This window comes from Cetorhinus maximus, chromosome 27 (assembly GCF_964194155.1).
Source record: "Cetorhinus maximus chromosome 27, sCetMax3.hap1.1, whole genome shotgun sequence".
NCBI lineage: Eukaryota > Metazoa > Chordata > Chondrichthyes > Lamniformes > Cetorhinidae > Cetorhinus > Cetorhinus maximus.
This window is the reverse complement of record NC_135905.1, coordinates 6,103,311-6,129,379: the sequence shown is the minus strand read 5'-3', so window position 1 is coordinate 6,129,379 and position 26,069 is coordinate 6,103,311.

Here is a 26,069-nt window from a genome sequence, read left to right as displayed (position 1 = left end):
TTTTCGTTTTAAAGTTTTACAGAGGGCAAAATAAATGATTGGGACACACTTAGCGGAATTTAGGTAACAGTTAAAATATCATAAACAGACTTTAGGAGGAGACGTTATTTTAAAATATGTGGACATTCTTATCATAATGGAGAAATTTGACATTCAACAAATACAAGATTATCCTTTCAGGGCCAGTGAGGCTGTTTATGAGTAATTATGAGGTTAGTATGACATTTAAAAATACAATTACACCTCATTCAACAAGGTGTATTTTCTTTTCCCAGGAATTTTACAGCAAAAGGGGGGAAGTTCTTGTCAGTTCAATTGATTTCCTTTTGACTGCAGTCTGGGGGCAACAGCGCACCCTGTGGCGATGCATTGAATCACTGGCAGCAGCTTCTGGAATGTAATGTTTGTCCGAGCATGTGCGGACTACAGAGGTCGCTGCCAGGGTGAGAGGAGGAGTGATGGCGAATGCTAACAGTTTCAACATCCCTCAAAAATCCAGGCCTTACCTCGCATGTCTGCCCTTTCAGAGCATAAATATCCCATGGCACTATTTCGAAGAAGGGCTGGGAAGGTCTCCCTGGTATCCTGGTTAATACTTATTCCACCATCCCCCCCCCCACCCCCACACCGTGCCCCCCCGTCAACATCACTGAAACAGATTAGCTGGTCATTATCCCATTCTGTTCATCGGGGAATGCTGCGCACAAATTGGTTGCTACATTTTCTACGTTACAATAGCGACTACACCAAGTACTTCACTGGCTGTAAAGTGCTTTGACACATCTAGTGGTCATAAAAAATACTTTACAAATGCAATTTGGTTTTTTTTTTGCTCTCTTGTATGCGCAGACATTATGGCTCAGATATTTATTGGGGCAGGATTTCCAAGCTGGGAGAGGTAGGGATGGGCAAGAGTTCTCGTTCCGAAATACTGTGAGGCTTTGACTCCATAGGAGGTGTGTTCTTTTTGAAGGGCTCCCCAGCCAGAGCCTAGCCTGACTGCTGTGTTGTCTCATTCCCCATCAGATGGGGAGTGAGCCAGAAGAGGGGCAGGCGTGTTCATACTGTTCAGGGTAGCAATCACAAGGTGGGTAGAGTGTGGTTTGGGGGTTCAGTAGATTGAGTGCAGGGGTCCGGGGAAGATCAGGGCAGTGATATGCTATCGTGATCAAGGTGGGGGTTGGTGTGGGGGCGATGGTGTTGGCAAACGCAGGGGATGTGGGCCAAACACTGGATACGTTAACAGGTTTGCTTGGGCAAGCTGGGGTAAGCTCTCCTGTTCTGTCTGGCCCACAAGCCCTGCTGCAAAGGCACTCATCCATTACACACAGCGGTTCTCACCTCCCTTTAGATGCCGGGCTTCCCAAGAACCAGGAAACACAGACAACCAGCATTAAGCCTGAAATACAGATAAATTCCTAGGCACTCATTCACCCTCATTAAAGTATTTAAATGTGCAGCCAGCCTATACTGGGAGCTGGTCGGTGCTCATCTACAGTCCTGTCTCTGTTAAAACTGGAATGGAAAGTTTGAGATGCATTGGGTTTGTGTTTGAGAGCTTTTATATTTTTACCTCCAGCTACCCTGTTTGTGGGGGGGGGCGGGGGAGGGTGGGCGGGGGGGGGGCGGGGGGTGAGTAAAAATTCCACCGATGTATCAATATTGATGCTTTGTTCCAATATTGTCCCATCACTCATTAAGTGCTCCCCTCTGAACTGTGTCGTTTTTGTTGGGTTATTCTCAATTCACACTTTGGAAATGAACATATTGCATCATAGTTAATTTCTCTCTGGTAATTAGTGCAAAGTGAACCACAAACAGGTACACAGACTGCCTGAGAAACAAGGTATGCCTACCAGCAGCAGGTTCTGGGCTATTCATGATCAACAAAGAAATTTAGAATACGCCTTTCATGACCCAAGATGTCCCAAATCCCTTCAAGCTTTTAGAAGCAATGTAACACATTATTATAATGCAGGAAGTGCAATAGCCAAATTGTGCACTGCAAGATCCTGAAACCAACAAACAGATAGCTACCAGATTATAGCTTTAGGAATATTGGTTGAGGGATAGATGCTTTACATCCACTTGAAAAAAGAGAGGAAGGGTTAGACTAGGAAATTACAGGCCAGTCAGTCTAACCTCGGTGGTGGGGAAGTTACTAGAAAGAATTCTGAGGGACAGAATATATCTGCACTTGGAGAGACATGGATTAATCGGGGATAGTCAGCATGGATTTGTTAAGGGAAGATTGTGTCTGACAAATTTGATCGAATTTTTTGAGGAGGTAACCTGGAATGTTGATGAGGGTATTGCATTTGTGGTGGTCTACATGGACTTTAGCAAGGCTTTTGATAAGGTCCCTCATGGCAGACTGGTCAAGAAAGTAAGTGCCCATGGGATCTAAGGCAAAGTGGCATATTGAATCCAAAATTGGCTGAGAGGCAGGAAGCAGAGGGTGATGGTAGAGGGATGTTTCTGAGACTGGAAGTCTGTTTACAGTGGGGTTTCCACAGGGCTCGGTGCTGGGGCCCTTGCTGTTTGTCGTGTACATAAATGATTTGGACTTAAATGTAGGGGGTATGATCAAGTTTGCAGATGACATGAAATTTGGTAGGGTGGTAAATAGTGAGGAGGATAGCCGTAAACTGGATGAGGATATCAATGGACTGGTCAGTTGGGCAGAGCAGTGGCAAATCGAATTCAACCCAGAAAAGTGTGAGGTAATGCACTTGGGGAGGGCTAACAAGGCAAGGGATTACACTATGAATGGTAGGACCCTGGAAAGTACTGAGGATACTGGTGTGCATATCCATAGATCTTTGAAGATAGCAGGGCAGGTGGATAAGGTGGTTAAGATGGTTTATGGGATACTTGCCTTTATTAGTTGAGGCATAGAATACAAGAGCAGGGAGGTTATGTTGGAACTATATAAAATGCTGGTCAGGCCACATCTAGAGTATTGCGTGCAGTTCTGGTCACCACATTATAGGAAGGATGTGATTGCATTGGAGAGGGTGCAGAGGAGATTTACCAGGATGCTGCCTGGGCTGGAGGGCCTGAGCTATGAGGAAATATTGGATAGATTGGGGTTTTCTTTGGAGCAGCGAAGGTTGAGAGGGGACCTGATAGAGGTGTATAAGATTATGAGGGGCATAGATAAGGTAAATAGGAAGACACCTTTTCCATTAGTAGAGGGGTCAATAACTAGGAGGCATAGATTTAAGGTAAGAGGTAGAAAGCTAAGAGGGGAGTTGAGAAGAAATTTTTTCACCCAGAGGGTGGTGCGATTCAGGAACTCTCTGCCTGAAAGGGTGGTTGAGTCAGAAACTCTTATAACATTTAAGAAGTATTTAGATATTCACTTGCATTGCCATAGCCTCCAGGGCTATGTGCCAAGCGCTGGGAATTGGGATTAGTGTAGTCAGATCTTTGTTGACTTGTGCAGACAAGATGGGCCGAATGGCCTCCTTCTGTGCTGTAGGCGTCCAGGAGTCAATGAAAATTGAACAGGGCCTTAGTTTAACATCTCATCACAAAGGTGAGGCCCCTGACAGCGCAATACTCCCTCAATACTGCACTGGAACACCAGCTTATGTTATGTGCTTTAGTCTCTGGAGTAAGACTTGAACCCCTGGCCTTCTGACTCAATAAGTGTTATGCTTCTGTTGTGAACCCCTGTTGTTGAAATGAACATTGTTGAATGCATTTAAGGCTGAGATAGACAGATTTTTGCTCCCTCAGGGACTAAGGGATATGGGCAGCAGGCGGGAAAATGGAGTTGAAGCCTAAGATCAGCCACGATCGTAGTGAATGGTGGAGCAGGCTCGACGGGCCGAGTGGCCTAATTCTGCTCCTATTTCTTGTGTTCTTGAGTTTCATTTGTTACGATGAAATTTTCTGATGAAATGTCATCAAACTGAAATGTTAACTCTGTTCCTCTCCCTACAGATACTACCAGACCTGCTGAGTATTTCCAAAATGTTCTGTTTTTACTTCATGTCTGACACTTACCTCAGGTCACTCACGCATTGGAAGCATTCTTGAAGCAGCTTGTTGTGTGCTGCAAACTGTACCAGGGCTCACATGGAACTTGCTGTTGTAGGACTTCCAGTTTGGGGAATATTTCTCACACCAGAACCTAATAAATGGGTAAAAGCAAAATACCGCGGACGCTGGAAATCTGAAACACAAACAGAAAATGCTGGAAAGACTCAGCAGGTCTGACAGCGTCTGTGGAGAGAGAAACAGAGTTAACGTTTCGAGTCCGTGTGACTCTTCTTCAGAACTAAAGAGAAGTAAAAATGTGATTAAATTTATACTGTTTAAGGGGGTGATGGAGCAGGTGAAGCAGGATAGAAGGACAGCGATAGGTGGGGGCAAAGGAGACATTGACAAAGATGTTATGAACGAAAGGACAAAGGGGTGTTAATGGGAGTGGTACTGGCTAAAGGAGGTGTTGATGGTGGCATTAAGGATAGAAAGCAGAATGTGATAATAGCAGGACAAGGGTAAGCACTCTGGAAAAAACAACATGAACAAGGGGACAGACCCCCTAGTGGGGGTGGGATGGGGGGGCGGGGTCAGTGGTGGGAAAAAAAGATCAAAAATAGGATAAAAGGTGGGGATAAAACAATGAATTTAAAAAATGAATAAAAATGAAAATAAATAAAAATAAGTGGATAAAAAATAAAAATGAATATTGAAAAAAGGGGATAAAAAAGGGGGTGAGGATGGAGGAGAGAGTTCATGGTCTGAAGTTGTTGAACTCAATATTCAGTCCGGAAGGCTGTAGGGTGTCTAGTCGGAAGATGAGGTGCTGTTCCTCCAGTTTGCGTTGGGCTTCACTGGAACATTGCAGCAGGCCAAGGACGGACATGTGGGCTTGAGAGCAGGGAGCAGATCTAATAAATGGGAGCGTCCTGACCTGGTGTGTGAATCGGACTTAAAGAGCTAAATTTTGAGAACAGGTTGCATAAGCTTTAACTTGGAGTTAGAAGATTGAGGTGTAACCTGATTGAGATGTTCATAAAGTCAAGAAGATTTGATTGGATAATTACACTGAATCTATTTCCACTGGGGACAACCAGAAGGGACATAATCTTAAAACTAGAGCTAATGCCATTCAAGAGTGAAATCAGGAGGCAGATATCTGGAACCTTCTCCTCAAGAGATTATGGGTTCAGGGGGATTAGGAAAAAAAAACTGTTTAAAAATAAGGGGTCGCCCATTTTAAATGGAGATGAGGTGAAATATTTTCTCTCAGAGGGTCGTAAGTCTTTAGAACTCTCTTCCTGAAAAGGCGATGGAAGTGGAGTCTTTGAATATTTTTAAGGCAGAGGTGGATAGATTCTTGTTAAGCAAGGGGGTGATAGGTTATCGGGGTAGGCGGGAGGCAGATTTGAGGTTACTATCAGATCAGCCATGATCTTATTGAATCGCGGAACAGGCTTGACCTACTCCTGCTCCATGTTCATAAGTTCGTATATGAAACAAATGTTTGCACATGGGATTGAAGTACAGATCGTCCGTTCTCCAATCGTGTGACCGAGCAGACTTGAAGGGCTGAATGGCCTCCTCTGCTTTCTGAAGTTCCTGCTGCTTAACAGGCCCTTGTGGCTCTGGACCCTGAGTGATATATTTCCAGTGCCTGGTCATAGCAGCTCCTCAGCAAAGCGTTCAACAGTGTCCAGTGCGTTAGGCTGCTTTTCAATGGGGCTCTGATGGAGTCAAAGGTTCCTCTACATGTGCAAGTGAAGGGCTACCCTCGATATCAGGCAGCCATAGAATGATTTATGCTGCTGAACAGCAACGTTTTTTTCAAAGGGAGTGTTGGTCTGCAGATATTATTTATCAGATAAAAGGAGATGTTAGGATTACTGACCCCACACTGCCTGTACCAGATGGGAAACTGCAGAACGAATTCTGTGTTTTGCCCTTGTGGGATTATTCTGAATTTAAGTAAGCTCGAAAACGTGGCAGTTTTCCACTCAAGCCAGGGCGCGAGTTTAATTTCAGACGTCGTGAGACTTCTTTGTTGCATTGGGAACTCCTGTTGCTGAAATCAACTTTCGTTTTTGACAATTAAGTTTTCTGATGGAAAGGTTGTCAACCTGAAATGTTAACTCTGTTTCTCTCCCCACAGCTGCCGCCTGACCCAGGGAGTATTCCCAGAATTTTCTGTTTTTCCTTCATTTGCGACATTTCCCTCGGGACATGAGCACATCTGAAGCAGTCCCGAAGCGCTTTGTTGGAATCTTTGCAGCTTTATGTGCAATTACGTTACAAGGTTTCCTGTACCTTTGAAAACAAAATACTGCGCATGCTGGAAATCTGAAATAAAAACAAAAATTGCTGAAGAAAAGTCACACGGACTCGAAACGTTAACTCTGTTTCTCGCTCTCCACAGATGCTGCCAGACCTGTTGAGTTTCTCCAGCATTTTTTTTGTTTTTATTTCCAGTACCTTTCTATGGTTTGGAAGAGCAAATTTTATATCAAAGAGATCTTCTTGTTTGAAGAGTTACTCCGCCACAATAACAGACTTAGGCTCTGAAAAACATGGCTGTCAGTGCATTCAGCATCACACTCCATATCTGCCATTCACTGCCACCAATTAGCATAGATCTTTCTGTTGCCAATTAGCATAGATCTTACTGCTACCAATTAGCATAGACCTTTCTGTTATCAATTAGCATAGACCTTACTGCTACCAATTAGGATAGTTGTTACTGTTGTCAATTAGCATAGATCTTATTGCCACCAATTAGCATAGATCTTTCTGTTGCCAATTAACATAGATCTTACTGCTACCAATTAGCATCGATCTTTCTGTTATCAATTAGCATAGACCTTACTGCTGCCAATTAGGATAGATGTTACTGTTGTCAGTTAGCATAGATCTTATTGCCACCAATTAGCATAGATCTTACTGCCACCAATTAGCATAGATCTTACTGCTACCAATTAGCATAGGTTTCACTGTTGCCAATTAGCATAGATCATGTTGTTGCCTATTAGCATAGATCTTACTGCCACCATTTAGCATAGGTCTTACTGCCACCAATTAGCATAGATCTTGTTGTCACCAATTGGCATAGATATAAAGCCAGCAAATAGCATAGATTTTGCTGTGACCTTTTAGAACAGGTGGTTCTTCTCTCTCTATCTTATTGATACTCATATGACAGATATCTTCTAAACTTTCTTTTATTCTTTCATATCTGCTAAGGGACTTTATCCAAAGCTCATGACAATCAGGCCATATACACAGTTATAATATCTCTTGAACACATTGAAACTGCTGATATCGCTGTGCGCTCTGGTTTGGGTAGGGGTTGATATCTCCATGGATACTGGCTGGGGGTATGGGGCTGTGATATCTCCATGGATACTGGCTGGGGGTCAGGGGTTTGATATCTCCATGGATACTGGCTGGGGGTCAGGGGTTTGATATCTCCATGGATACTGGCTGGGGGTGTGGGTTTTGATATCTCCATGGATACTGGCTGGGGGTAGGGGGTTTGATATCTCCATGGATACTGGCTGGGGGTGTGGGTTTTGATATCTCCATGGATACTGGCTGGGGGTAGGGGGTTTGATATCTCCATGGATACTGGCTGGGGGTAGGGGGTTTGATATCTCCATGGATACTGGTTGGGGGTGTGGTGTTGTGATATCTCCATGGATATTGGCTGGGGGAGTGGGGATGTGATATCTCCATGGATACTGTCTTGTATAGGGGGCTGTGATATTTCCATGGATACTGTCTTAGGTACAGGATGTGATATCTCCATGGATACTGGCTGGGGGTGTGGGGTTTGATATCTCCATGGATACTGTCTTGTGTAGGGGGGTGTGATATCTCCATCGATACTGGCCGGGGGTATGGGGGTGTGATATCTCCATGGATACTGTTTTGGGTAGGGGGTTTGATATCTCCATGGATACTGGCCGGGGGTATGGGGCTGTGATATCTCCATGGATACTGGCTGGGGGTAGGGGGTTTGATATCTCCATGGATACTGGCTGGGGGTAGGGGGTTTGATATCTCCATGGATACTGTTTTGGGCAAGGGGTTTGATATCTCCATGGATACTGGCTGGGGGTAGGGGGTTTGATATCTCCATGGATACTGGCTGGGTTACGGGGTTTGATATCTCCATGGATACTGGCTGGGGATGTGGGGCTGTGATATCTCTATGGATACTGGCTGGGGGTAGGGGGTTTGATATCTCCATGGATACTGGCTGGGGGTGTGGGGCTGTGATATCTCCATGGATACTGGCTGGGGGTAGGGAGTTTGATATCTCCATGGATACTGGCTGGGGGTAGGGGGTTTGATATCTCCATGGATACTGTTTTGGGTAGGGGGTTTGATATCTCCATGGATACTGGCTGGGGTACGGGGTTTGATATCTCCATGGATACTGGCTAGGGGTGTGGGGGTGTGATATCTCCATGGATACTGTTTTGGGTAGGGGGTTTGATATCTCCATGGATACTGGCTGGGGATGTGGGGTTTGATATCTCCATGGATACTGTTTTGGGTAGGGGGTTTGATATCTCCATGGATACTGGCTGGGGATGTGGGGGTGTGATATCTCCATGGATACTGGCTGGGGGTGTGGGGGTGTGATATCTCCATGGATACTGGCTGGGGATGTGCGGGTGTGATATCTCCATGGATACTGGCTGGGGGTGTGGGGGTGTGATATCTCCATGGATACTGGCTGGGGGTGTGGGGGTGTGATATCTCCATGGATACTGGCTGGGGTATGGGGCTGTGATATCTCCATGGATACTGGCTGGGGTGATAAGTGTGAAATCAACTGTTTCATGTAGTTGGCAAAGACCAATTTCATCCTTCAAAGTCTCTGATATTATCACCTGATTGTCATGCATTTTGTTAATAATTACCAAGTGTGCACAATTTAATTACCATTCTGAAGGAGAGGCCGGGACAGTGACAGTCAGAAACAGACAGGTGCACATGGACAAGTGGGGGGCATGGACAGCTGAGATTATTAAGGGGAGAAGTGAATAGAGAGACAAAGGGGTGGATGCCGGAGGTCATTCCGATAGGCCAAGGCCTGTGTGAGTTATAAACAACAGCACAGAGCAGTCAGGCTTACATTCCTCATCCTACCTGACCTGCTGGATGTTTCTAGCATTTTCTGTTTTTATTCTGACTCCCAGCAGCTTTTGCTTTTTGGCCTCTTTCTGTGCTGTAAGATTCTGCCTTAAACCAAACCGAGAGACGCATGCAGAGATGCATTCAATGAACCAATCACAAAACATCAAATTTCATATTGGCAGGGATCGAGCAGGATGTTGCAACCAGTTACCACTGTGAATCCTTCAGCCCCCAGCAATCAGTGCAGTTGGACACAGGGGCATTTGTTGAGACGTCAGGGGTTTTGCCTGTCCGCTGGGGAACTGGTGAGAGGCCCATGCTGCATCTTTTAAGGAAGGCCTGTCAAATCACAGGTCAAGCAGGCAGTGGTGAGGTCACCTGTGGGCCTTCCCCTGGAACCAAGATCCCGGGGAGTTGAGGGGGGAGGGGCAAGTGCCGCCTACCCCGAGAGCTGCTGACCAATCAGAGGCCGGCTGCTCTTGTGCTCAGCAGCGCCACAATGGCGGTGGTGGCTGCTGCAGGAAAAACATCTACCAGGGTCCCAGGCCGCAGATAAGTCGTTGGCTGGGGTTGTTTTCTTGAGGAGGGGGTCACAGAGAGGTGGAGAGGCCATGGGCATGTGAGCTTTTGATTAAGTCCCACAATAAGAGGTTAGTGAGCAAAATTAGAGCACATGGGATTGGAGGTAATGTAGTGGCATGGATTGAGAATTGGTTAGCAGACAGGAAACGGAGAGTAGGAATAAATGGGTCTTTTTCGGAGTGGCAGGTGGTGACCAATGGGGTACCACAGAGATCAGTGCTTGGGCACCAGCTATTCACAATATATATCAATGATTTGGGTGAGGGACCCAAATTTAATATTTCCAAGTTTGCTGACAACACAAAACCAGGTGGGAATGTGAGCGATGAGGAGGATGTTAAGAGGCTTCAAGTTGACTTAGACAAGTTGAGTGAGTGGGCAAATACATGGCAGATGCAGTATAACGTGGATAAGTGTGAAGTTATCCACTTTGGTAGGAAAAACAGAATGGCAGAGTATTATTTAAATGGTGATAGATTGGGAAATGTTGATGTACAATGGGAGCTGGATGTCCTTGTACACCAGTCACTGAAAGCAAGCATGCAGGTGCAGCAAGCAGTTAAGGAGGTAAATGGGGAACTGGTGAGACCCTTCATTGCGAGAAGACTTGAATACAGGAGCAAGGATGTCTTATTGAAGCTGTACAGGACCTTGGTGAGACCACACCTGGAGTATTGTGTGCAGTTTTGGTCTCCTTACCTAAGAAAGGATATACTTGCCATAGAGGGAGTGCAGCAAATGCTCACCAGACTCATTCCTGGGATGGCAGGATTGTCATATAAGGAGAGTTTGGGTCAATTAGGCCTATATTCACTGGAGTTTAGAAGATTGAGAGGGGATCTCATTGAAACATAAAATTCTGACAGGGATGGACAGACTGGATGCAGGGATAATGTTTCCTCTGGCTGGGGGAGTCTAGAACAAGGGGTCACGATCTCAGGGTATGGGGTCAGCCATTTAGGACTGAGATGAGGAGAAACTTCTTCACTCAGAGGGTGGTGAACCTATGGAATTCTCTACCACAGGAGGCTGTGGAAGCAAAGTCACTGAATATATTTAAGAAGGAAATAGATAGATTTCTAGACACTAAAGGCATCAAGGGGTATGGGGAGAGAGCGGGAGTATGGTGTTGGGATAGAGGATCAGCCATGATTATATTGAACGGCAGAGCAGGCTTGAGGGGCCGAGTGGCCTACTCCTGCTCCTATTTTCAATGTTTCTATTGGCAGCAAGGGCAGTGGGCTGACTGACAGCAGGAACTGCCAGCCCGATGTCGGGACCCTCGATCAGGCTCTGAGTGCCTTTGATGGAGCGATCCACCCCCACCTCACCTCATCCCTGGAGGTGACAAGCTGGCCATACCGTTTTAGCTGCCAACAGACCTGCCGCCAACTGGGTTAATGTCAGCAGCGGAGGAATGAGGCCCTTAAATGGCCATTAATAAGCCACCTAAGGCCCTCAATTGATGGCAATGCAGTATGGTCAGCCATGGGTCTTCCCATCCACAACTTAACTCTGGTGGCGGTGGGAAGATGGTGGTGTTCCAGTATGCCACCTTCCTACCTAATTAATGCCCTTCCCACCTTCAAGCCCACCCCCAGCGAGAGCAGAAGATTCTGCCAATAGACTCCCCCTTGAAGTTTCCCTCCCTCTCCTTGTACCCCTCTCCCCCTCTCATGCCCTCTCCATCCCCATCCATATCCCTTTCTCCTCTCCCCCATCCCCTCCCTGTTCTACTCACTACCCCCTTCCCGCTACTCTTCGTGTCACTCTCCTCGTTCCTGGTCCTCCCTCTTTTCCCCCCGCCCCCCAATCCCTTCATGTCCCCCACCGGTCTCCTTCCCCATTCATCTCCCCAGCTCCTCTCGCTCTCTGTCACTCCCCCCATCCACTCCCCCTCCACACCCCTTCCCCGACCACCCCCCTCCCTTTTCCCTTTTCTCCTCCCCATTCACATTTCATTCCCTTCCCCACCCCCACCCATCACCCATTCTGTCCCCCTCCCATTTCCTCCATATCCCCTTCCTTCCCTCTCCCCCCACCTTTTCCCCTCACTGTACCCCCACACCAATAACAGAGATATTTATATAAAAAGGCACTCTTACAAAAATAGAATTTGATTAATTCAGGCGCTGTAAATCACTGGCTCTGATGTTATCTCTGACTTGGCATGAACACCCCTATTGGTTATGAACCAGCACATCCACTGACTGACTATGGATAACACCATAGGTGATCTGCTAATATCCTATAATGTCCTATTAAGAGTCCTGTGGGGAGTGAGATGAAGTTTGATGGAGTTCTGTGTGATGTATACACAACATACAAAGGATTATTAGGCTCCTGCAAGATATGTTGCTATAATATATTGGAACAAAGGCAGCGTCCTGAGCTGTGTGTGTTGTAAAGGGATTCAGTATTGCCTTTCACCAACAGCATAGATATTTGCTCCTTTACATTGGTAAGTGGATCACTGTGTTTACAACCTTCTCAAGCCCCAGATTGGAAGCTTGTACAAAGATACTCTTGTCAGTTGACCACAAAACAAAGTGGAGTTACACAATCGGAATAACATATTTGGGAATAATTGTTGAGCTACAGATGTGACTCCAGGAGGACCAGGTTGTGCACTGTGCTACTTGAGATTCAGCTTGTGTGGATAATGCACAAATATTGACTTTGTCTGACCATAATATTGTATGAAAGCAACAGCGATTGGCAATCATGTTTACCTGATGCATAGTTGTTATCTGAGCCAATGTCGATGTCTGTCTCATCAGTTATTGCAAGACGGCACAAACAGGGCGATTATTGAAAATACATTATAAAGTCTAAAGTTACTGAATAAAAATATTACTGCTCCCTTCTCCGAGTCAAGGTTTCCTTGAAATTTAAATTGAGTTAAAGCCGACTTCTATCAAAGCAAGAAAATGCTGGAAATGCTCAGCTGGTCAGCCAGCATCTGTGGAGAGAGAAACAGAGTTAACGTTTCGGGTCAAGGATCTTTCATCCGAGCTGAAAACAGTTAGAGATGGAATAGGTTTTAAGTAAGTGCAGAGGCAGGGAAAGGGGAGGAGGGTGGAGAGAACAAAAAGGAAAGCCTGTGATAGGGTTGGAAGCAGGAGAGATTAACTGCCAAAAGGGATGATGGTGCATGGGAAAATGGAAAAGGTTATCGGGAAAGATTTTTTTTATTCTTTCATAGGATGTGGGCGTCGCTGGATATGCCAGCATTTATTGCCCATCTCTAATTGCCCTTGAGAAGGTGGTGGTGAGCTGCCTTCTTGAACCGCTGCAGTCCATGTGGTGTAGGAACATCCACAGTGCTGTTAGAAAGGGAGTTCCAGGATTTTGACCCAACGACAGTGAAGGAACACAGTGGATATATTTCCAAGTCAGGATGGTGAATGACTTGGAGGGGAACTTCCAGGCGGTGGTGTTCCCATCTATCTGCTGTCCTTGTCCTTCTAGATGGTAGTGGTCATGGGTTTGGAAGGTGATGTCTGAGGAGCCTTAGTGAATTCCTGCAGTGCATCTTGTAAATGGCACAGACTGTTGCTACTGTGCGTCGGTGGTAGAGGAAATTAATGTCGAAGATAATGGGTGGGGTGCCAATCAAGTGGACTGCTTTGTCCTGGGTGGTGTTGTTAGAGCTGGTTAGTTCCGTTGACTAGATGGCTAGCATGTGGATCCGATTAATGCCAACAGAATGGGGTTTGATCCCCATTCCGGCTGAAGCAGGTTGGGGACCTGCCTCCTCACCCTACCTGTAGTGAAAAGATCACTGCACTCCACCATGAATAGGCAAATAATTGTCAAAAACCTGCCTTTGGGAAGTGAAGTCAAAAAGAAGATGAATGGGACAAGTAAAGAATCAAAAGATGGGTCTCGACGAGGTGTAAATGGGAATAACAGAATCATCACCAACAGCGGCTACCGAAAAACAAAAAGAAAATGAGGCCAGACATCATGATCTAAAATTGTTGGATTAAATGTTGAGTCTGGAAGACTGTGAAGTGTTAATTCGAAAGATGAGGTGCTATTCCTCGAGCTTGTGTTGAGCTGCATTAGAGCAGTATAGGAGGCTGAGGACAGGGTGGGATAGGGGCAGAGAATTAAAATAACAGGAGTGCGGGAGCTCAGGGTCAGGCTTGTGGAGTGACTGGAGGCGTTCCTCAAAGCAAGACTTAAATCTGCATTTGGCCTCTCCAATCTGGAGGACAGCGAGTTCTAAGCAGCAAATATGGTCTGCCAAATTGGTAAAAGTCCAAGTCAATGACTATTTCGCTTGGAAGGAGTGTTTGGGGCCCTGGATGGTGGTTGCGGGGGGCCGAAACGTAACGGCAGGTGTTGCCTCCTCTGTGCTTGCCCGAGAAGGCGCTGTGGGAAGGGAAGAGGGGGATGGGGGTAACTAAGGAGTGGAGCAGGGTATCGCGGGGGAATGGAAGGCTGAAAGGGGAGAGGAAGATTTTTTTTGCTGGTGGTAACAAAAATATATATGTTGCTGAAAAAAAGACTTTTTTTGTCAAAGCTTGACTCCATGGCAACGCCTCTACCAATCAGAGTCCACTTGCTAACCAATCAGCACTCTCCTCTCATACTGTATAAACATGTTGCTTCCCCCGAAATTGGTATTTTCTTGCAAATTGTCCTGATGAGTGAAACACAAAAAACTTCAACAAAAAAGTCTCCTTTCTCAGCAATACTCAAGTTCTGTACTACCAGAAGACTATTAACATATGTGTTCTTATATTCAAGGTTGAGTTAGGCAGATTTTTGATCTACAAGGGAGTCAAGGCTTATGGTGGACAGGGAAGTAAGTGGGGTTTAAGGACATAATCAGATCAGCTACAATGTTATTGAATGGCAGAGCAAGCTCGAGGGGCCGAATGGCCTACTCCTGCTCCTATTATATTCCCATGTCCTTATGAGATGGTGGGAGATGATCCGGTAAATGTGGAAGCTGGTGGGATGGAAGACCGAGGACAAGGGAAACCCTGTTATGGTTCTGGGCGGGAAGGGAAATGGTGAGAGTAAAAATGCAGGAAATGGCATCGAGACATTCGGGGCCCTGTCAACACAAGCAAATGGGGAACTAAACGGGGCAGTGGAACAAAGGGATTGAAGGGTATAGATTCATAAATCCAAAGAGGAATTCAGGAGAAAATTCTTTACACAGAGATGTGGTCAGAATGCGGAACTCGCTACCATTGGGGAGTAGTTGAGGTGAATGCCATAGATGTGTTTCGGGGAAGCCAGGGAGACACATGAGGGAGAAACCTATAGAAGGAAACAGGTGGAAATGTTGATAGGGTGAGATGAGGTAAGGTGGGGGGAGGCTCACATGGAATAGAAAGACTAGCGTAAACCTGTTGGGTCAAATGGTTTATCTCTGTATTGTAAATTCTATGTAAAAGCGCATTGTATCAGGGATGACCAATTAACAGTTATGAATCGGATCACTGACTGATTTCCTTACACACCCGTCCATACTTACCTCCACTCTCAGTTGACATCTCCTAACACGGTGCCATTGGGAGATTGAACTTGCGACCTCTGCTCTATATAGTTTAGTCCTGCTTTGGGTTTTTTGTTGATTCATTCATGGCATGTGGACTTCACTGGCTGGGCTAGCATTTATTGCCCATCCCTAATTACCCTTGAGAAGGTGGTGGTGAGCTGCCTTCTTGAACCGCTGCTTGAACCAGTTCGCCTTCAGGACATGGTCACTGCCTGTCTTAGTCTACCCTGGAATCACAGCCTAGAGTAGAAAGAGCTCCCTGATTAAAGTCATCTCTTTGAAAACTCCAATCCTCAACTTGGAGGATTGCAATGATCAAACATGGACGTTCAGTCAGTCAGTCAGTGTTGCGCACACCAACGCCTACCCTGACACACATTCCCTGACAGATATCATCTCCATTGAAGTCAAAATTGGACTGAGGGTGAGGCCATGGTTTTCCACCCAGTGAGCTAGTTTACAATTGCCCTGAGTGGCCCACTCCTGCTCCTAATTCATATGTCCTGATAAGAGCGAACGTGACTGGCTTGACTATTTGTGAATGAGAGCATTTGAGCTCCTGGGGACGAGAGTGTGAAACTTGACTATCTGTGTGGGAGTGTAACCTTTAAGAATCTGTGACTAGGAAGATGAAGTTTGAGGGTGTGAATGGGTATTTGAAGGGCAGGGTTTTGCCTTGTATGATACTGACAACGGAGCCAAAAGGAGGTCACTACTCTGCACAATGGGGAACTAGTCATCTGGCAGTGGTTTTCCCCAAATTGGCCAACTATTGGTCAGATGGCGTGCTTGCTGTCCAATTAAAAATAGTTGGCAAGCTCTCAAAGCTGGAGGACCAATAGTAGGTCCATCTGGGAAGGAGATGAGCCTGTAGTTCACATAAGAAAGGGAGAGAGAGCGAGAGAGAAAGGGCACCTCCACTTGGGCGGTGCATATTTCACACTCACCTGTTTCTGTACATGACCCCACAAGGAAGTGCAAATCCTGCTGAACGTCTGGCTCTCCAAGTTAATGGGAGTGTTATGATGGAGGTGCCGGGTAGAGTTGTGATGTTTGAGTGTCTGTGTGAAAAGAACGGTGAGGTTCAATGGTCACGGAATGGGAGTGTGAAATTTGAGCGTCAGTGTGAATGTGGTTATGAAGTTTGAGTGCCTGTTAATGGAGATATGAAGTGTGAGTGTATGTGAATGGAATTGCAAAGGTCATGCATGTGGAGATGGGGGTAGAAGTTTGGGTGTCAATATATGTAAGGGTTCAGTTTAAGCACTTTTGCTAATGGGAGCAATACTTTTGAGCATCTATATTAATGGGAATGTGTGGTTTGAGTGTTCGTTTGAATGGGAGTATGAGGTTTCATAGTCTGTGAATGGGAGTGTGAACTTTAAGTGCCTTTGAATGTTAGTGTCAACGTGAATGGGAGTGCAAATCCAATGTAATAGCACACTCTTGTGGTCTTTTATGTCTGTATGTATATATAGTCAAACCAGGATAAACTAGTTTCAGTTTGTACTTCGCTTTACATGTGGCACACTCTCTCTTTTCTGTCCTGCAGGTATATCGCAGTCTGGCAACAAGCTGGGATTGGGGATGTCCCTAGCCATGTAAATTTGGTTGGAGAAACTTTCAGAAAACCAATAAAGGAATTGTGAGGTTTTTTTTGCTGAAAAATAATTTTAAAAATCCAGTCTTCATGAAAGGGTTGTTTGTACGTGTGGGTGGACTGACCTTTGAAGATGGCTGCATCATCAGGTATTATTGCGTGACTGGCAGAGTGTAGTCATTGTACCATTAGTTCACTGCTAATAATAACCTTGATGTCCCTGATAATCTGGCTGTTAATCAGGCAGCGGAGGAAAGGAAAAGGATGTTATTTCTGACAGAAGCAGGCCCAGAAGTGTATGAAACGCTCGAGAATTTGCTCGCCCCTGTGAAGGTGCATTTTGTGTAAGCTTGAACCATGCTGCAGTCCCAAACCATTGGAGATTTGCAGAAAGCTATCGGTTTGGAACCAGGAATCAGTTGCCCAACGAGAACATTGGAGAGTTTATTGTGGCTTTGATAAAGCTGCCTGTTCATTGTAATTTTAGAAAATTTCAAGAGGGTGCACTGCAGGATAGATTTGTGTGTAGTTTAAAAAGTGAATGCGTTCGCAGTAAGTTGCTGACATTGCCAAAGTTAACTTTCAACATAACTCACCAAACAGCATGGACATGGCAGAACATGACGTGAGAGATGTCGGAGTTAACAACCACCAGCTATTCTGCTGAAGTAAATAGGCTGTGGCTGAGTAAGTCAAAGGCCCCAACAATGGCAGTTAGTAATAACAGAGGCACGACAAAGTCCTGTTACCGGTGCATAGGCCAACATTGGACACAGAATTGTCCATTGGTGAAGGCAGGGTGCTACAGCTGCAAGAAGGAGGTTCATCTTGCAAAGACATGTCGAAAGGTTGTAAACGGAGAAAACACTGGCTCAAGGGGTCAGGAGTCTGCATACAGCTGTTGAACAGCATCAGGTCAATGAGGGGTCAGTTGTGACCCATACCATTCGAAGCACAAGGATGCCCAGTGGAAATTCGCAGGTCATTGTGGTCCAAGTAGCATTGGGTGGAGCTCTGGTAAACATGGAGTTTGACACCGGTGCATCAGTCAGTGTGATTCCTGAATCACTATACTGTCAAATTTTGAGTCAGCATCAGCTGGAGAAATCACGCATAGAATTACAATGGAGGAGGGAAAATCCCCAAAATGGGATGTGTGTCGGTCCCAGTCACATACAAGGAGCAACGTGCAAAATTGCCCATCATTGTGGTGAAGGGTGAGAAATCAGCCTTGTTGGAAGAAATGGATTACCAGCAATTAAGTTAAACTGGAACAAGTTTCTTCACATTGAGGCAAAGTTCACAATGTAAGACAATGTGTTCGCAAAGTACTCTCAGGTGTTTAGTGAAACCAGCAAACCTACTCAAGGATATAAGGCCAATGTACGGGTCCAGAGAAATGCAAGACCAGTTTCTTGTAGGCTTCGTGCAGTACCCTATGCTCAATGGAGAAAGTAGAGAAATAACTGAAAAGGCTTGAGACGAAAAACATTATCTCTAAAGTAGAACAGTGTAATTGGGCTACTCCCAAAGTGGTACTACCGAAGTCAGATGGTAGTGTAAGAATATGTGGGGATTGTAAAGTAATCATGAATCAGGTACTGGAATATAATCTACCCGATACTTTATCAAACATGAAGGATCTGTGCACAATGTTGTCAGGAGGTCAGATTTTTTTAACGTTAGATCTGACAAATGCCCATCTGCAACTTGAGTAAGCTGATGAGTCTAAGTCATATTTGACTATTAATACACACATGGGTCTACTTCAGTCTCGTAGGCTGCCATTTGGTGTCTCTTCAGCCTCTGGAATTTTCCAATGGGTAATGAACCAAATTTGGCAAGGAATTCCAGGAGTACTGTGCTATTCAATGACATACTTATTGCAGCTCCAAACTGGCAGACCCATGATGACCGACTGAATAAGGGGCTCTAACGTTTGGAAGAGCATGGACGAAGGCACACGAATGTGAAATGTTTCAAAACTCTATAGAGTAGTTGGGTCACAGGGTGAACAAAGATGGGTTACATCCTACCAAGAGTAAGGTTCAAGCAATGAGAAATGCACCCATACCCTCAGAATATCTCTGAGCTCAGATCTTCTTTGGGCCTAGTGAATTATGATGGTAAATTCATACCAGATAAATTCATACCTTATTGCATCCATTGAACGAACTCTTGAAGAAGGGTTTTCCATGGAATTGGACGAGAGAGTGTGACAAGGCATTCCAGCTGTGTGAAAGCTGATTGGGAGATGGTGCATTACAATGTGTCCAAACAGTTTAAGCGAGCATGTGATGCTTCTCCATGCGGAGTAGGTGCTATGATCTCTCATTCGTTGGATTGTGGTGAAGAGTGTCCGACTGCATTTGCCTCACGCGCCTTTGGTGTCAGTGGGAAAAATAATGCTCAGATGGAACATGAAGCATTGGCTGGGATTTTCTGGCCCTGTCAATGGTGGAACCCACCGTGGGTGAGGCAGCGCCGCAGCCAGAAGCCCATTGACCTGCGGCGGGACCGGAAGATGCCAGCGGCGGAAAATCCCGCTGACCGTCTCTGACTTTTGGAGTAAGAAGGTTTCATAAACACTTAATTCATTGCCACAGAAGGCTGTGGAGGCCAGGTCACTGAGTGTATTTAAGACCGAGATAGATAGGTTCTTGATTGGTAAGGGGATCAAAGGTTACGGGGAGAAGGCGGGAGAATGGAGTTGAGAAACTTATCAGCCATGATTGAATGGCGGAGCAGACTTGATGGGCCGAATGGCCTAATTTCTGCTCCTATGTCTTATGGTCTTATGGTCTTATATGGCCATAGTTTCATGATCAAAACTGACTCTAAGCCACTAACGGCTATTTTGAATCCCAAATCTCCAGTAGCCCCTTTAGCTGCAGCCTGAATGCAGAGGTGGGCTGCTCATAAATACAGCATTAAGAACAGATGATCAGAAGATTGTTGTGATGCCAATGCAGTGTCTAGATTTTCATCCCCACCTGGGGCACAGCCTAACAGGGAAGACGTATTTTTCTTTTCACACGTAGATAAGTTGCCAGTCACGGCAGATGGCATCAATAATACTCACAGGGACCCTGTATTGGCAAGGGTACATGACTATAACGCCAATAGGTGGCCAACGCAGATTGGATTCAGAAAACAGGCCATTTCTTGTGCATAAGAATGAGTTGCCAGTTGATAAAGGTTGTGTTATGTGGGGAACCAGAGTTTTCACCCCTGAAAGGTACAGATCGCAGCTGCTTATGTGAGCTTCATGTTCAACACTTCGGGATGAGCTTGACAAAGAGCCAAGCAAGAAAGTATTTTTGGTGGCCATGGTGAGATAAGGTGTTATGAAAGTACAATCATTTTCATCATATTATTCTGGTTTATTGTCAAGTAAGTTTATGGAGATAAGTGTAGATGGTTCTGTCTGTGTGGTTTAATTATATTTGGAGTCAGGTAGACTGCAAGCTTGAAATTATCAAAGGAAGAAGGTGTAGAAATGTACTTGAAATGCTAATAGAAACATAGAAACTAGGAGCAAGAGTAGGCCATTCGGCCCTTTGAGCCTGCTCTGCCATTCATCATGATCATTGCTGATCATTGAACTCAATAGCCTGCTCCCGCTTTCTCCTCATGTCCTTTGATCCCTTTCACCCCAAGAGCTATATCTAACTTCTTCTTGAAAACATGCAATGTTTTGGCCTCAACTACTTTCTGTGGTAGTGAATTCCACAGGCTCACCACTCTCTGAGTGAAGAAATTTCTCCTCATCTCAGTCCTAAATTGTCTACCCTGCATCCTCAGACTGTGACCCCTGGTAAACATGGATGCTGTCTTAGCATGGAAGGTGTGAAGGAACTTTGCATTTTTAGATAAGCGAAGGAGTTGTTTGGATTTCAAAGGGATGTTAGGATGTTTATAACTAACCAGGTAAGCAAGGCCAAGCAAAAACAGAAAATGCTAAACTCAGCAGGCCTAACAGCATCTGTGGAGAGAAAAACAGAGTTAACGTTTCGAGCCCATGTTAACTCTGTTTCTCTCTTTCCACAGGTGCTGCTACACCTGCTGAGTTTTTCCAGCATGTTCTATTTATGTATCAGATTTCCAGCATCTGCAATATTTTGCTTTTAAGCAAGGCCAAGCAGTGTATTTCACCGACAATATTGGCAACATGAAAGTTTTTATATTATAGGAAAAGTGCATTTCCAAAGACATATGGAACAATGGAATTTACAGATTAAAGAGAGAGCAACATGTATAAAGGCAATGTTGGGGGCCATGTAAGATCTAGCAGGAGTGTGTGAAACAGCCTTTGGGAAACCTCCGGCCATTAGTGCATAAGTCTGCTGTGTCCAGTAACTAAAGTTGGAGACAAGCTTTTGGAATTCCACTGTCAAGTGGGCACTATGGTCACTTGCTGCCTTGCTTTTTTAAATTTAAAGCCTATTTTGGATTGTTGCCTTAAAGGGGGTGTGTAATTTAGAGTCAGGTTTATTAGGGATTTTAGGATTTGTTATAATATTAAGTAATTGTAGTCTTATGTATATGCTTGAAATCTTTTTTTTTTTGTTAATAAATATTTTAATTTTATTTTAAAAAATCTCTAAAGGTCTTAGTGGACTCGTTACTTCTGAATTCAGTGCACACATCTTCTCATAATAAATACAAATTGCAAATCACTGTTGTGATTGTGTGGCCAAGTTTCCCTGTTGGATTTGGTTCACCTGGCACACATCATCTGCCACCTCATGACAAAGGACATAGAAGACACAGTGAAACAGTGTAGAACATGTAAAGCATGTTACTAGGCAAGTAATCCAGAGACACAGGGTAATACACTGGGGACCAGGGTTCAAATCCCACCATAGCAAGTCGTGGGATTTGAATTCAATAAAAAATATCTGGAATTAGAAGCCTAATGATGACCATGAAACCATCTCGATTGTCATTAAAAACCCACCTGGTCCCTAATGCCCTTTAGGGAAGGAAATCTGCCCTCCTTACCTGGTCTGGCTCACATGTGTCTCCAGACCCACAGCAATGTGGCTAACTCTTAACTGCCCTCTGAAATGGCCTAGGAAGCCACTCAGTTGTTTCAAACTGCTAAAATCAAGTCAATAATGAATGAAGCCAGACGGACAACAACATCGACCTAGGCACCGGAAACGACAACGGCAAACTCAGCCCTGTTGACCCTGCAAAGTCCTCCTTACTAACATCTGGGGGCTAGTGCTGAAATTGGGAGAGCTGCCTCACAAACTAGTGAAGCAGCAGCCTGACAGAATCATATCTTACAGGTAATGCCCCAGACATCACCATCCCTGGGTATGTCCTGTCCCACCAGCAGGACAGTCCCAGCAGAGGTGGTGACACAGTGGTATACAGTTGGGAGGGAGTTGCCCTGGGAGTCTTCGACATCAGCTCCAGGTCCCATGAAGTCTCATGGCCTTAGGCAAAACATGGGCAAGGAAACCTCCTGCTGATTACCACGTACCGCCCTCCCTCAGCTGATGAACCAGTGCTCCTTCATGTTGAACACCACTTGGAAGAAGCATTGAGGGTGGCAAGGGCGCAGAATGTATTCTGGGTGGGGGACTTCAATGTCCATCACCGAGAGTGACTCGGTAGCACCACTACTGACCGAGCTGGCCATGTGCTAAATGACAGAGCTGCTAGACTGGGCCTGTGGCAGGTGGTGAAGGAACCAACAAGAGGGAAAAACATTCTTGACCTCATCCTCACCAACCTGCCTGCCGCAGACACATCTGTCCATGACAGTATCGGTAAGAGTGAGAACCGTATAGTCCTTTTGGAGACAAAGTGCTTCTTTGCATAGAGGATACCCTCCATCATGTTCCGTGGCACTACCACTGTGCCAAATGGGGTAGATTTCAAACAGATCCAGCAACTCAAGACTGGGCATCCATGAGGCACTGTGGGCCATCGGCAACAGCAGGATTGTACTCGAACACAATCTGTAATCTCATGGCCCGGCATATCTCCCACTCTACCATTACCATCAAGCCTGGTTCAATGAAGAGTGCAGGAGAGCATGCCAGGAGCAGCACCAGCAAATCTAAAAATGAGGTGTCAACCTGGTGAAGCTATAACACAGGACTACAAACAGCATAAGCAGCAAGGGATAGACAGGGCTAAGTGATCCCACAACCAACGGATCAGATCTAAGCTCTGCAGTCCTGCCACATCCAGTTGCGAATGGTGGTGGACAATTAAACAACTCACTGGAGGTGGAGGCTCCACAAATATCCCCATCATCAGTGCAAAAGATAAGTTTGAAGCATTTACAAAAATCTTCAGCCAGAAGTGCTGAGTGGATGACCCTTCTCAGCCTCCTCTGGAGGTCCCCATCATCACAGATGCCAGTCTTCAGCCAATTTGATTCACTCCACGTGATATCAAGAAACAGCTGAAGGCCCTGGATACTGCAAAGGTTATGGGCCCTGACAATATTCTGGCAATAGTATTGAAGACTTGTGCTCCAGAATTTGCTGCACCCCTAGCCAAGCTTTACAGCTACAACACTGGCATCTACCTGGTTATGTGGAAAATTGCCCAGGTATGTCCTGTACACACAAAGCAGGACAAATCCAACCCAGCCAATTACCGCCCCATCAGTCTACTCTCAATGATCAGTAAAGTGATGGAAGGGGTCATCAGGAAGCCAGGGAGGAAATAATGGATACTCTGAAAATCATTTTCCAATCCTCACTAGATACAGGCAAAGTCCCAGAGGAGGTCTGCGAACATTGTATCATTATTTAAAAAGGGTGCAAGGGATAGGCCAGATAATTATAGGCTGGTCAGTCTGACTTCGGTGGTGGGCATAGTATTGGGATCAATTCTGAGAGACAATATTCACTTAGAAAAGAACGGATTAATCAGGGATAGTCAGCATGGTTTCGTGAGGGGAAGGTCATGCCTTACTAATTTAATCACATTTTTTGAGGAAGTAATAAGAGGATTGGTTAAGGTAGTGCAATGGATGTTATCTACATGGATTTTACTAAGGCACTTGGCAAGGTCCCACATGGCAGAATGACCAGGAAAGTAAAAGTCCTTGGGATACAGGGGTGGCAGGTTAGATCCAAAATTGGCACAGTGACAGGAAACAAAGGGTAATGGTTGATGAATGTTTTTGCGAATGGAAAATGGTGCTCCAAGGCCTCAGTGTTGGGTCACTTGCTGTTTGTTGTGTGTATTAATGATTTTGTACTTAAATGTGGGCGGCATGATTGGGAAATTTACAATTGGCACTAAAATTGACCGCGTAGATGATGGTGAAGAGGGTATCTGTTATCTCTAGAATGATATCAATGGTTTGGGTGAGTGGGTGGAAAAGTGGCAAATGGAATTCAACCCAGAGAAGTATGAGGTAATGCACTTGGGGAGGGCAAACAAAGCTGGGGAAGACCCGATAAATGGGAGGATAAGGGGAGGGGTAGAGAAAGTGAGGGGCTTTGGAGTACATGTCCACAGGTTCCTGAAGGTGGAAAGACAGGTGGATAAGGTGGTAAAGAAAGCATATGGAATGTTTTCCTTTACTGAATGAGGTATAGTATACAAAAGCAGTGATGTAAATTAAATTAAATTAAATCCCAGCTCCTGGTCCAAGGCCTTGCAGGTTCCAGCACTTTAGGTACAGATCTTATTTAAATTTAAAAATTATTTTTATTAAATAATTATATTAAATATAATTATATTAAATAATTATCAGATTTAACACACAGAAGACGGGGAGTGGGGATTAATGGGTCTTTTGCAGGTTGGAGAGATGTAACTAGTGGAGTGCTACAAGGATCAGTCATCGGGCCTTAATTATTTACTGAAGTATTTACTCACGATTAATGACTTGGAGGAGGGGTCAGAGTGTAATATGTGTAACATGTGCTGATGATACAAATATAGATGGGAGGACATGTTGTGATGAGGACATAAGGAACCTGCAAGGGGATATAGACAGGTTGAGTGAGTGGGCAAAAACTTGGCAGATGGAGTTTAACGTAGGAAAGTGTGAGGTCATGCAAATTGGTAGGAAAAATCAAAAGGCAGACTATTATTTAAATGAAGAGAGACTCCAAAAAAGTGCGGCACAGAGGGATCTGGGTGTTCTTGTGCGTGAAACACAAAAAGTTAGCATGCAGATTTACAGGAATGTTGCCAGGGCTTGAAAATTGCAGCTGTGTGGGAAGATTGGATAGGCTGGGGTTGTTTTCCTTGGAATGGAGGAGGCTGAGGGGTGACCTGATTGAGGTGTACAAGATTATGAGGGGCATAGATAGAGTGGACAGGGATGTCCTGCTTCCCCTAGCAGGGAGGTTAATTACCAGGGGGCACAGGTTTAAGGTGATTGGTAGAAGGATTAGAGGGGACATGAGGAAAAATTTCTTCACCCACAGGGTGGTGGGTGTTTGGAATTCGCTGCCTGGTTTGATGGTGGAGGCAGAAGCCCTCAACTCATTTAAAAGAAACCTGGATCTGCACCTAAAGTGCAGTAACCTGCAAGACCAGGCACTGGAAGGTGGGATTAAAATGGGCAGCTAGTTTTTTTTATTTTTGCCTTTTTGGCCAGCATAGACATGATGGACTGAATGGCCTCTTTCTGTGCTGTAACCTTTCTATAGTTCTATAGTTCTAAGGTTAGGAAGGAAAAACATCATCATAAGTGGTTGAAGTAGTTACCTAGAAGACTTGTGAAAGTATGTGGCCCTCACACATATTTGGTCAAGATGTTTGGTAATGGAAAGGTTAGGTTTATACATCGAGATCATGTCTTACCATCAGAGTTTCACAGAGAAAAAGGGAGTTGGGAAGAATCAAATGAGCCTGATGAATTGGAGAGTTGGGAGACGAGTAGAATACCAATAGTTACTCCAACACAATTTGTGCCTGAAACTGAGTCAGAGCGAGACAGACATGCCTGATGAAGTGGAAAATTCAATTGCAAGTCAAGGTCTCTATCAGTCTTTGTTACAGAAAACCTCTCCTTCGGACTCGGGCCAAAATGGGTCCAGATCCTTCTCCGAGCTCTGGAAGTTGTCAAAAAAGGAGGTATCCTCTCCGGAATAGGAAAGCAGTGGTTCAGTTGAATTTGTAAATAAATGAAAAACAAGAAATATATATAAGCTGTATGGAATTTGAACTTCTGCGTTACTTTTTCATTAAGGAGGGAGGAGTGCAATAACACCCTCTTGTGGCCATTTGTGTATATAT